Genomic DNA, 12,042 nt, shown 5'->3' on the forward strand with positions numbered 1-12,042 from the left:
TTTGCTCATTGTACTGATGTACTTTGAATTTTTATAAATGTTTGATTCTGTTATTTTTGTGTCATTTGGTCGCCTGTGGAGAGTTGTCTCGATGGCAAACATGTTGAATTTACTCATGTTTATATGTAGCAATCGTCCGTTAATGAGATATTTTAAGTAAACTTGTTTTTATTTGGATCGCACATTCTTTTATAAGGCGATGCAGCAACATTGGAGTTACTATATTTATTTTTTTTGTTATCAAATAGAGTTATTTTTAAAATTTTGGCAGCTATATAAGTTATAAAGATTTGCATGATTAAATTGCCCATACCGTACTTTATTTTTCATTTGGTGTATCAAACGGGTGGGGGGACTTTGAAATCCATATTGAAATATACAAACCAAACGCACGCTCAAGATACACAAGGTCAGATGCACAGGCTAAGCTTCTCCGACAAAGACACAATCATTCTCATTCACACTTCATTGAACACCGCCACAATAGAGGGATTACACGACTAACCTGTCCTTGCGTTCTTAAACTTTTCGATCACGATGTTTGTACTAAGACTCAAGAACCAACCAATCAGAATACAACGGTCCTCTGACAATTGTCGGTGCCCGGATAGTTTCATACTTTAATAACCTTAGGGTTAAGCATGCATAAAAGTCTCTTAAATGAAATATGGAAAATTATTGAAATTTCAGATCTAAAGTGGTAATTTTTGACATATTTCCGGAAATCATATATTTGGTAAAGTTATTCTTATACGTTTTCTTTTGACAGAGTTGTTGGTGCTATAATAGGTGGAGTAATTGGTGGTCTTTTTGCACTCGGTATATTCGTAGTAGTCATTGTTGTATGTTGCCTTCATAAAACAACAGCACGACCAGGACATGTAGTGAATCCAACAGCTATTCCTACTGTAACACAAAGTCAGTGTAAGTTTATCTTCACCATTGTAGAACTACAAAAAAAGAAGGAATATGGTAGAAAATGACGCCTTCTCTGGGTTTTTCATTCTTTAAAACAAATAATGTTTTATAAAGAACATTCGTGATTTCTTAAGTTTTTACTCTTAAGAAAGTATATAAACTACAAAACATGTAAAACACCTTATCAGAAGCATTGTTCATTTTGAAATTTAAACACAATAGTTTCTACTCGTTAAAAATCATATCAGTCATTTTGAAAACCGAAAAAAGCTATGACATATTTCATTGTAATAACATACGATATAAACATACAGATTTGGCGTTTCGTCTGTTTTGGCTCATCAACGTTTTTTATATCAATAATATTGCTTTCAGAATATTCTGAAGCAAGCTCACGAGTTCATCCGATTATTATTTTTTTTCTCTTTTGTGCAAATTTATATGTACACTCGGGAGTGGAGACGTGTATCGTTTATTTTATTTCTTTTATTCGTCCCGTTTTCTGTTTTTTCCTACAGCTTTTTATCCCGTCCACACTTCCCCTCGATGTATTTTAACCGTTGATAATTATTCAGTATGCATATTTTCTTTTCCAGTTGGTGGAACCTATGGTTATGATTTATCACACCATATAACCACCCAGTATGGAACTCAGTTCACATATAATCAACAGCAACAGTCGCAGCCTAATCCGTATCAGCAACAATCTCATCACAATCCGTATCCTCCACCGTCAGCATATAACTACTAGCATAATTATAATGTTGAATATTTCGACCACGTGATAGAGTTGTAGCATAATAATGAGGAAACAAAACGGTTCCCTAAATAAAGACAATACTGAAATAAAATATGTTTATTGACTATCATGAATCAAATTCTTCGTAGAATATTATGTCAACTGAGTCTATCAATTTCATAGTTACCCATGCCATTGTTGAAGAACGAAATACTTAACGAGATCGCTCTTCATCATCAAAGAACAGTCATGTTTCATCAACCAAACTTACGCTTTTGGCGTTTAACAACACATAAGCATTCAATCACGTGTGCCAAAAAAAAAAAACACACGTTAAATAATTTCTTTGGTGCGAAGCGCTTTTCTGAATTTACCTTCATCACGAACGCTCAAAACCTAACATTTGAAATCCGAGGATGTCTAAGTACCGAAACCGCTGAAGAACTAAATTCAACTAAAGGCAACTTTGCAAGAGGCAGTTAAAACCTTAGTTTCTTAAAAATTTCAAAATTATAAATGGACAATTTTAGAAAAGTTTGTTAAATCATGTCAGTTCGGAAGTACGAGCTATCGAGCTGATGATACCCCGGGGACTGATAGTCCACCAGCAGAGGATTCGACCCAGTGATGTTAAAAATTTAAAACAACACGTTTAATATTTTCATGCGATCGAAGCGTTTTTTTCTGTATTAACCTTCATCGGGAACGCTAGCGCTAAAACCCAAACATTGGAAATCCGAGGATGTATAAGTATGCAGAGCTCCATGACAAAAAATACCATAAATAAATAGCCAAATTTAACTAAAGTCAACTTTGCTTAAGGGAGTACCGAACAACTGACTACTGAGCTGATGATGCGAAATGATATCAGCCTACTCATTAATTTATATGCGTTTGTACATTATAGATATGTGAGAAACGAGAGCACGTACAAAAACGTTTTTGATTGTTTCAACTACAAACAAAATTTGTTGGTGTATCTATCAAATTTATAATAAATGACAAAAACATTTTTATTTTATTTATTTTTATGATTGTTATGACTTTATGACGTTTCGTCCCCGAGGGTATCAGCTGCTCATATCAATAATGAGGTCAGTTTTATAAATTTCCTGTTTATACAAAACTTTAAATTTATCCCATGCATAGATTACCTTAGCCGTATTTAGCACATTTTTTTGAAATTTTGGATCCTCAACGCTCTACAACTGTGTACTTTGTTTGGCCTTATAAATATGTTGATATGTGCGTCACTGATGAGTCTTGTGTAGACAAAACGCTCGTCTGGCGTACTTAATTATAATCCTGGTACCTTTGATTACTAATTGAACCTTTTAGTCAGTTTTGTTGTATGTACAATATAAAGAAACTATAAAACAGCTGTCAAACTTATCGTAATCTATTTTAAAACCTGACGTTGACTTATTTGAAACTGGCTGTTACTGTACGTTTTGCTGTTTATGGGATTATTTCACTTTTGGAATAGGTATAGGGGAGAGTTGAGTTCTCTCAAAACATAATGTTTAAGCATGCCAGGTTTTGGTCTTGTCAGGAACCTCTCGCTTTCGTTAGTCTTATTTTTTTCACTTTTGTTCATTTGTATGTTTCGAAGTTAAGTATATCTATGGCGTCAATTTCACTGAACTAATATACGTTGCTGTTAAGGGACCAGCTGCACCCGCCTCCTGTTGCAGGAATATCTCGTTGCGTTGAAAACTCGGAAGTTTTCTGCATTTTCTTTGGATTGTTGTCTCTTTGAGTCTTTGAGGACTTTTGTTAAAATTTCCTCGGAGATCAATATTTTTGGGATATTACTTTTTTTTGGGACACATTCCCCGTTGCTTTTTTCTATTCTATAAAAATTAATTTGCATTTATTTAATTAATCAGATTAAGGAGACATGAAAGTTCTTAAATTTATCTTTTCCAATTTTGTACATCAAGTAAAGGCTGTGGATAGGCGACATGCACTTAACCGATGTTCAAATCTTAAAAACGATAAGAAATTAAAAAAAATAAGGTAGCAAACAAATCTTCAAGGAATAGCATGTCCCTTAAAAGAAACGAATCTGGGTACGTCCACAGGGTAGGGGGCACTTTGTTTTGAATTCATCTTGAATATCGAGGAAGAGATTAAGACATGAACAATAATAATATCACGAAGTACGTATATACCCTTTTAATACAGATGAAAACAAATAAATAGCTTTCAAGTAGCGTACAGTTAACCGCGTGTATTGTACACGATTTCAAGTCTGGTAACTAGGTTGGACTTATTTATCCCTTTATTTACTAATTAGTATTTCAGGGAAAAACACCAATTCAGATAATCAAATATAATACTTGTAAGCTAATTTAAACAAAAATGGCATTTGTGGAAAGGAGCTGCTGACTCATTTGGAACATCGGAAATCACCTCAAGGTTTTTGTTGGTTTCATGTTATTCAGTAAAATAAAAATCACTCAATAAACTTAAATGGCATCTAGGTGTAATTTCTGTTAGAACACCAGATTGTTTTTACTGAATTGCAAGCTAATACATGGAGAGATAACTAAACTCTAGGGTAAATCTTATTGCTCACGGGTACATAAGTACGTACTTCGTAATATGATTTTTACAAATATTTATCGTGCCTTGTCATGTGTTTAAATCAATGGTCCTGCATTGTTTAAAAACATTACCAGTCCTGTAATTAACCGTAAACTGATATTATGATAGCATTTAAATTATCGATCATATGTCTCTTTCGGTTTGAAGAATGTTTTTAGTAGGAAGTGCGTTTTACATAAACCATTTACAATCGTGATACTGTTGCTGTTGTTGGGTAAGTACACATACAGATAGGTTAAAATAAAAGAGGGGGGGGGGGGTAAAACAGAAATACACCGACCTGATATAGGAGAGAAATTCAATGATTACATTCGCGTAAAGTAAGTTATGTTTGGTCCCTAAAATATTTATTCCGAACGTTTACAACTAATCCACAACCATAATGTTGCTCGTTGTATGTATATTGTATATTGAATAACCTGCCGTTTCTAAATTAAGGAGACGCATGCTTGTCTTTTAGTCAACTATACACAAGTGACATATATACATACATACATATAATTATCATAAAGAGATTTTATGGATAATTTGATTTTACGGAACAGTGTACCACATATATATTGTTAAATCTTTTTAATCAAAGTTTAAATTTTAAGTCGTTAAAATAAAGGCATCAATTATATGGTCATTTTTATAATTTTTCTGTTTACAAAACTTTGAATTTTTCGAAAAACTAAGGATTTTCTTACCCCAGGTGTAGATTACCTTAGACGTATTTGGCACAACTTTTTGGAATTTTGGATCCTCAATGCTCCTCAACTTTGTATTTGTTTTGGCTTTTTAATTATTTTGATCTGAGCGTCACTGATGAGTCTTATGTAGACGAAACACTCGTCTGGTGTATAAAATTATAATTCTGGTACTTTTGATAACTATTTACACCACTGGGTCGATGCCACTGCTGGTGGACGTTTCGCCCCCCGAGGGTATCACCACCCCAGTAGTCAGCACTTCGGTGTTGACATGAATATCAATTATATGGTCATTTTTATAAATTTTCTGTGTACAAAACTTTGAATTTTTCGAAAAACTAAGGATTTTCTTACCCCAGGAGTAGATTACCTTAGCCTATTTGGCACAACTTTTTGGAATTTTGGGTCCTCAATGCTCCTCAACTTTGTATTTGTTTTGGCTTTTTAATTATTTTGATCTGAGCGTCACTGATGAGTCTTATGTAGACGAAACGCGCGTCTGGCTTTTAAAATTATAATCCTGGTACTTTTGATAACAAATTGGACTTGTAATGTGGGGAAATATTTTTTAAGGTGGGAATATTTGTACAATACATTCGCTTTTAAAGAATATACGCAGTATTTTTTGTGACTTGTTGGTTACATATAGTCTCTTTAGAATGCAGAAAAACAGTAAAACTTAAAATAGCGTTATTATATAAAAACAAATTAAATGGTTTAAACTGTTCAAAATCTCGATTTTCTCGACATCAAATGCAATCATTTTTTCTGTTATGACTGCGGACTGAAAAGGGGAATAAAATAAATCATTGCTTTTCCTCTTTTTCCTCTGCAATATATACGCTTACCTAACAAAAAACATCAATAAGTTGACAGCATAGTTGCGTTAGCCCAAAAGCATTTGTCTCCCAAAAAATCCCTTTTTAGCTACCTTAATATTACACTAGGCAATAAACTCGCATTTTGAAAAATCTCAACTGGTCGCAAACTTCCTTTTTATTTCGATTTCTCTGTTGTCTACCTAATTTATACTTGTTATGTCATAAATCTAAATAAACTCATCATAGATACCAGGATAACACAATTGTATTGACATTTTGTTGGAAAAGCTTTGTTCCTTTTCCAATTTGTAGAAATCAGATTGTAACGAATCATTTAAGTTGCTACTGCTGTACACTTTTGATCTTTGTCTCTGGTGTATGATCAAAATTGTACAGTACTTTATGAATGATTCTTACTTCGTCTATATACTTCTTTCTTGCTTGTCTGGTTTCAAATTAAATTCCTTATTCCAGATTTTTATTTTTGTGTTCTGTGTTCCTAGCCTACTTGCGGGCTTTCGATAGTCAAGTTATTGTCCGGCTATTTGTTATGTTAACACATGAAGTGGTCTGTTTCCATAGAGATTATTTGTTGATAATCTCTTGTATTTTAGTGTTTTATACATGACTTTTAAAAGGTTGGCAGACATTTTGAACGTATCTGTTTCCGTTTTTGTTTTAAGTTGTGTTGTGGAAGGTAACATTTGATTTTCATGTGGTAGGAATACAATTGTAATGGCAGAGTAGGAGTTTTGAGTGCACTCCAACAAATTGAACCAAACATCAATGACAATGTATGTAAAAAAAAGTCAGAATCAACTGACAAAAAAGGCAGAAACGAATAGAGTGACAAAGATTACAGCTAATAAATTAATGCAGGTCAATTTTGTTCATCCTTTCAACCCATCAATCTCCCTCCCTTCCCACATGGAAGTTCTGTAAGACACACTTAAGTTTCTATGTGAATATGCGCCTACAATGCATTTATTCATATACTTATATTCTCAGTGACAAAGGGAAGAACAGAAGTCGACGATTGCTACCAATATTATTATACCTATGATTGTGAAAATAACGAGTAAGTAAGACTTTAACTACAGTCATACACATATACTTATTATGGAATTATTATTATATGGTCCTCAATGTTCTTCAACTTTGTATTTGTTTAGCTTTAGAACTGTTTTGATCTGAACGTCCCTGATGCGCTAGCGGACTAAATTATAATCCTGGTATCTTTAATTACTATATATTGTGAGTTCGAACCTTACGGATGTGATAGATGAGTTCAACTCAAAACTTCATTAATTTGAATGTCAGTGCTCCTACCAAGATCTGTGGTTCTCTCAATTCACTCTATCTTCACCATACGTCACAATGACGGGATGTATACGTACATAGCCACGTCAAATAGATATTACCAAAAACAGAGAACGAAAAAATGGTTTACTTTTATAAATTGTGACTTGAATATAGTGGTCTCATTGGCACTCATACCAGATCTTATTAAATCTTTAAACAGACAAAGTATATTCATAAAGACAAAAACAGAATACTAAAACTCTTTATTATGATGATGAACAACGTCAGTAAGTAATCATAATCTATACTTCAAGAACTTCCCGCATTATTTGTGAAGTTGATACGGATTTTTTCATCAATAAGGTCTAGGTACCTTTTGATAAACTTTTTGTTTTGTTTGAAAAAAAGTCCACAAGGTCCAATGTCTGAGCAGAAAGTTGATGAACAAGGAGTATGTCACAGAACGTCTCGTCCTTTTTCTAAAAAAAACATCGGAAGGTACCAAGACCTTGTTGATAAATGTTCCGTATGAACTTCACAAATAATATATGACAGTCTAGGTGTACAGATTCTACGATCTGACGTTGTTTATCACGTTAATGACGTGTTATTTTGTTCTTATATTTGTCTTTGTTCTATCTTTATTATTACTTTAACTGTTTGGTCTGTTATCGGTGATATCCATTTATCGTCGCCCGGTACTTGTGCATCCCGTCAATGTGTTGTTTGTATTTTGCTGGTGGGTTTTGTACGTGTGACTTTTTTGTGTTTCTTTGGTACATATGATTAGGTTGGGTACTTTAAACTTCCCATCATAATGGTATTGTTATATGATAATGCCATTATGTTATGGTTCTATTATAATTTTAAAAACACATTGAACGACACAGTCTCTTCCTGTGTGACTATTATATTCTGACGTCAATCACGCGACTCTAAGAGTAGATATAGACCTAACCTTTCAGTCACAGGACTTCAAATATTTCAATCCTTTATGGTTAAAATACATATATGAAGTAAGCCATGAATGTGGTTGTTAAATTTGATAGATTCTTTTGTGTGTTGCTTTGTTACATCTTGTTTAGAAAGCCTCCATTTCTTTTAACCGCCTTATTTCTATGATGTAAGTTCAATTATTTTTTTAATTTGATGTAACTTTCTTCTTTTTTTTTAGTTGATTTTTTTCATTGTCAACCTATTAATTATAATTTAAAGATATATTGTGCAATACAACCTACCTTAAGCTTACTTAGCTTACTCAATGCATGCATGGACGAAGGCAACTAACTTAAACTAAGTCCATGCGTGCATGGACTACGAAACAGACTTAGTTCTTGCATGCTTGAGGTAAACTAACTTTACATAGACATTGAACATTATTCAATTATTCAAGCAGACATAGTCCACTAAATTCATGAAATTAGGCAGTAAGAAGTTATGCAGGTTTTCTAAACTTGATGTTGATTTATTGTATACCTTGTTTATATCTGTTTTGTTCATGTATCGTTGTAAAAATAAGGGAATATGATTGATTTATTGATTGTTGTTTGCTTTACGCGTACGCCGCATTAGCACAAAAAGGCTATATCGTGGCGATAATGGAATTTGATGCGATTGCATACAAATGAGAGGTTTAGCGCTATAATCCAGATTCAATCCACTATTTTCTACATTTAAAAATGCATGTACCAAGTCAAGAATATGATAGTTGTTGTTTATTCGTATGATGGGTTTTAACATTTGATTTTGCTATTTGATTTGGGACTTTCCGTTCTGAGTTTTTCCTCGGAGTTCATCATTTTTGTGATAATATTTATACCACTTGTTAAACAACTTTTTAAAACAGGTAACGTTTAAAAAGTCTGAGTAGCAGCTAAACGGTCTTCTATACCGTAAAAGTTGGGAAATATATATCCAATATGCAGGTGAAGTTGGTATATTGCTACTTACTTATTTTTATACAACTTATGACTATCTAGTCAGAACGACAAATCGTCCTTTAGATTGGTCCCATAAGGTCCAATACTAGTTCAAATTTTATAATATATTAAGAAATGTCATATTATCTAATAAAAAAACAATGACGGAAACTATCATATATAGAAGAAACAGTAATTACTTTTATTTTATATTTTAAATTATTCGAACTTTTGTAGTAATCTGTCCAGATCACCATTTTATTCTTTGTTTGATTTTTTTTTATCTTATATTTATCTATAGCTACTATGATAATCATGTTTGACGATCGAACAGGAAGAGGTCATTGACTATTGGACTCTATTGTTATTGGTCCGATTCTTACGCAAAATGTTCTGACGAAGAGTAGTTGGATAAAAGTCTTTGTTAATGGAAAATTATATTTCTTTGACATTTCAGATTAAAATGGTGATCTTTGACGTATTTCAGGAATCACTTTTGTGTTAAAGTCATTATTATACGTTTTCTATTGACAGACTTGTTGAATCAATAGTCGGAGGAGTAATTGGAGGTCATTTTGCACTCGGTATATTGATATTTTTCATATGTGTATGCTATCATAAAAGCAAAGCACGACCAGGACGCGTGGTAAATGCAACAGCTGTTCCAACTGTTACACAAACTCAGTGTAAGTTTATCTTCATCATTGTTGAACAACACAGAAGACATGAATATGGAGGAAGATGACGCCTTCCTCCGGTTTTTTTTTACCTTCTTTAAAACAAATACTGTCTTATTAAAACTAAAAACACAATTGTGATTACAAACGGTTTTTACTCTAAGAAAGCAATTCACATACCTATACTTATCAACAAAACTGACAAAAACATCGAATCAGAAACATTTTTGAATTTGAAATGGGAACACAATAGATTCAACATGTTAAACATTTTGCAGAATGTTTCGTTTCATTTGTGTCGGCTCATTAACGGGTTTTACATCAATGATATGACTTTCAGATGCTTCTGAAGCACCCGACTTAATCCGATTGGTTTTTGGTTCTTTTCTTTACATTTTTACCTTTTATGTAATGTTTTGTAAATTAGGGTTGGGGACGGGTATCGTCGTCGTTTTTTTTTATCATTGTGTTTTTTTCTCCAGCTAACTATCGGTGATTTGTTTTAAAAAGCATTCATTATGCATATCTTCTTTTCTAGTTGGTGGAACCTATGGTAATAACTTTTCAAACCACACTACCACCCAGTTTGGAACTCAGTTTACATATGGTCAACAGCAACAGCAACAGTCTGATCCGTATCAGCAACAGTCTCAGCTCAATCCGTATGCTCCACCACCAGCATTTAGTTACTAGTATAACAAGTTGTATATTGCTTCGGTGTGAGAGAGATGTAACATAGTCTCAGTACTAAAACAAACTATGTGTATTGACCTAAAGTAATCAAATAATTCGTAAAATATGTCGCCGCTCTGAGTCTGTCAATTTCAAAGTTGATCATGACATTGTTAAAGAACGAAATACTAAACCAGATCGTTCATCATGATCATTATCATCATCATCATAGAATAGTCAGGTTATATCAAACTGTAATATCTGTGTGTTACAAAACCAATTAGCAAATACTCAAATGTGCGAAATTATATGAATTTCTATGCCTTTGTTTGTTCTATATATGTTTTGCAATGCGAGCACATACACAAACTTTTTTTGTCATTTTTGTTGGTGTAAACTACAAACAAAATGTGTTGGTGTTTTTATCAAATTGACTATCAATTACAAAAATATTTTTATTTGCGTCTTTTCATATTTTATTTATTTTGTATGATTGTTGAATCTTTACGTCAATTTTATTGTACGGCCAATATCAAGGAACTATAAAACATCTGTCATACAAGACTTAGTGGAAGATTTAGCTATCTATGAAAACCAAACTTAATCAACCATTTTCAGGGAATTGTATGTACCAAGTAAGGAATATGACAGCTGTTTTCTCTTCGTTATCTATTTTAAAACCAGACTTAAGACTTATTTTAGACTGGCGTTTACTGTACGTTTTGCTGTATATGATTATTATATATTCGGAATAGGTATAAGGGAGAGTTGATTGTCTCAAAACATATGTAACATCTTATCAACGGTACAAGGACATCATTCGTAAATATTTTTTTTTGTAATGTGTTTATTGGCAAATTACTTCATATATGCAATATAATTATAGTAAATAAGTTCATAGTACATCAGCAAAATCGAGACAAGTACATAAAGTTGATATTTTGAATCCTTCTATAAACGTATATTGATATTATTAATAATTTTAAAAAGGAATAGAAAATCTAAATCTAAGGTAGCATGGATTGGGTAGATATTTTTATTACATGAGAGTTTGCTTATAAAATCATTCTATTAGTTGGAGCCAGGGGTTCCAGCAGGCGTACGCTCTTTGCAATGGTTTATTTTTATAAAATATTATTTTTTTCAATGAACAAATTTTCTTTAAGGTAATTTTTTAAGGCTACACTATTTACTTGTCCACATTGCATTTTTGTTTTGTATATATAATATTTGGTTAATAGTAGTATGAGATTTCTTATGTAGTTTTTTTCTGTTTTTTCTAATATCCCAAATAAGACAATATCTAAATTAAGTGGTAGTTCAATTTGGACTTTTGCAAATATCCATTTATTAAGTTCTTCCCAAACATCAAAAACTTTTGGACATGTCCAGAATATGTGTTCAATAGTTTCTATTGAGTCTGAACAGAAAGTGCATTTATTGTTTTGTGAGATTTTAATTTTGTAGAGAAATTTATTTGTTCCCAAAATTCTGTGATTAATTCTGTATTGGAGCCACTGTAATTTTGAGTTTTTAGTAATGTAAAATGGAAGTCTGTATATTTTATTCCAAATAATATTATGTCTATTTAGGATTAAAGACCACTTTTCCTGTGATGTGATATTAGTTATTTTTTTATTTAAAACATTATACATGTCTTTTGATCCTTTTGTAGATTTCATAAATATAGAA

At 32.4% G+C, this 12,042-nt stretch overlaps 1 long non-coding RNA gene across 1 annotated transcript; it reads left to right on the forward strand.

Moving 5' to 3' along the window:
• The first annotated feature begins 4,400 nt into the window (after nucleotides 1-4,400).
• Nucleotides 4,401-11,007, forward strand: LOC134707536 (uncharacterized). Its single transcript, XR_010105722.1, has 4 exons — nucleotides 4,401-4,481; nucleotides 6,789-6,858; nucleotides 9,536-9,687; nucleotides 10,217-11,007. It is a non-coding gene; the product is annotated as an uncharacterized LOC134707536 (long non-coding RNA).
• The last annotated feature ends 1,035 nt before the right edge of the window (nucleotides 11,008-12,042 follow it).

This window comes from Mytilus trossulus, chromosome 1, assembly GCF_036588685.1.
Source record: "Mytilus trossulus isolate FHL-02 chromosome 1, PNRI_Mtr1.1.1.hap1, whole genome shotgun sequence".
Classification (NCBI taxonomy): domain Eukaryota; kingdom Metazoa; phylum Mollusca; class Bivalvia; order Mytilida; family Mytilidae; genus Mytilus; species Mytilus trossulus.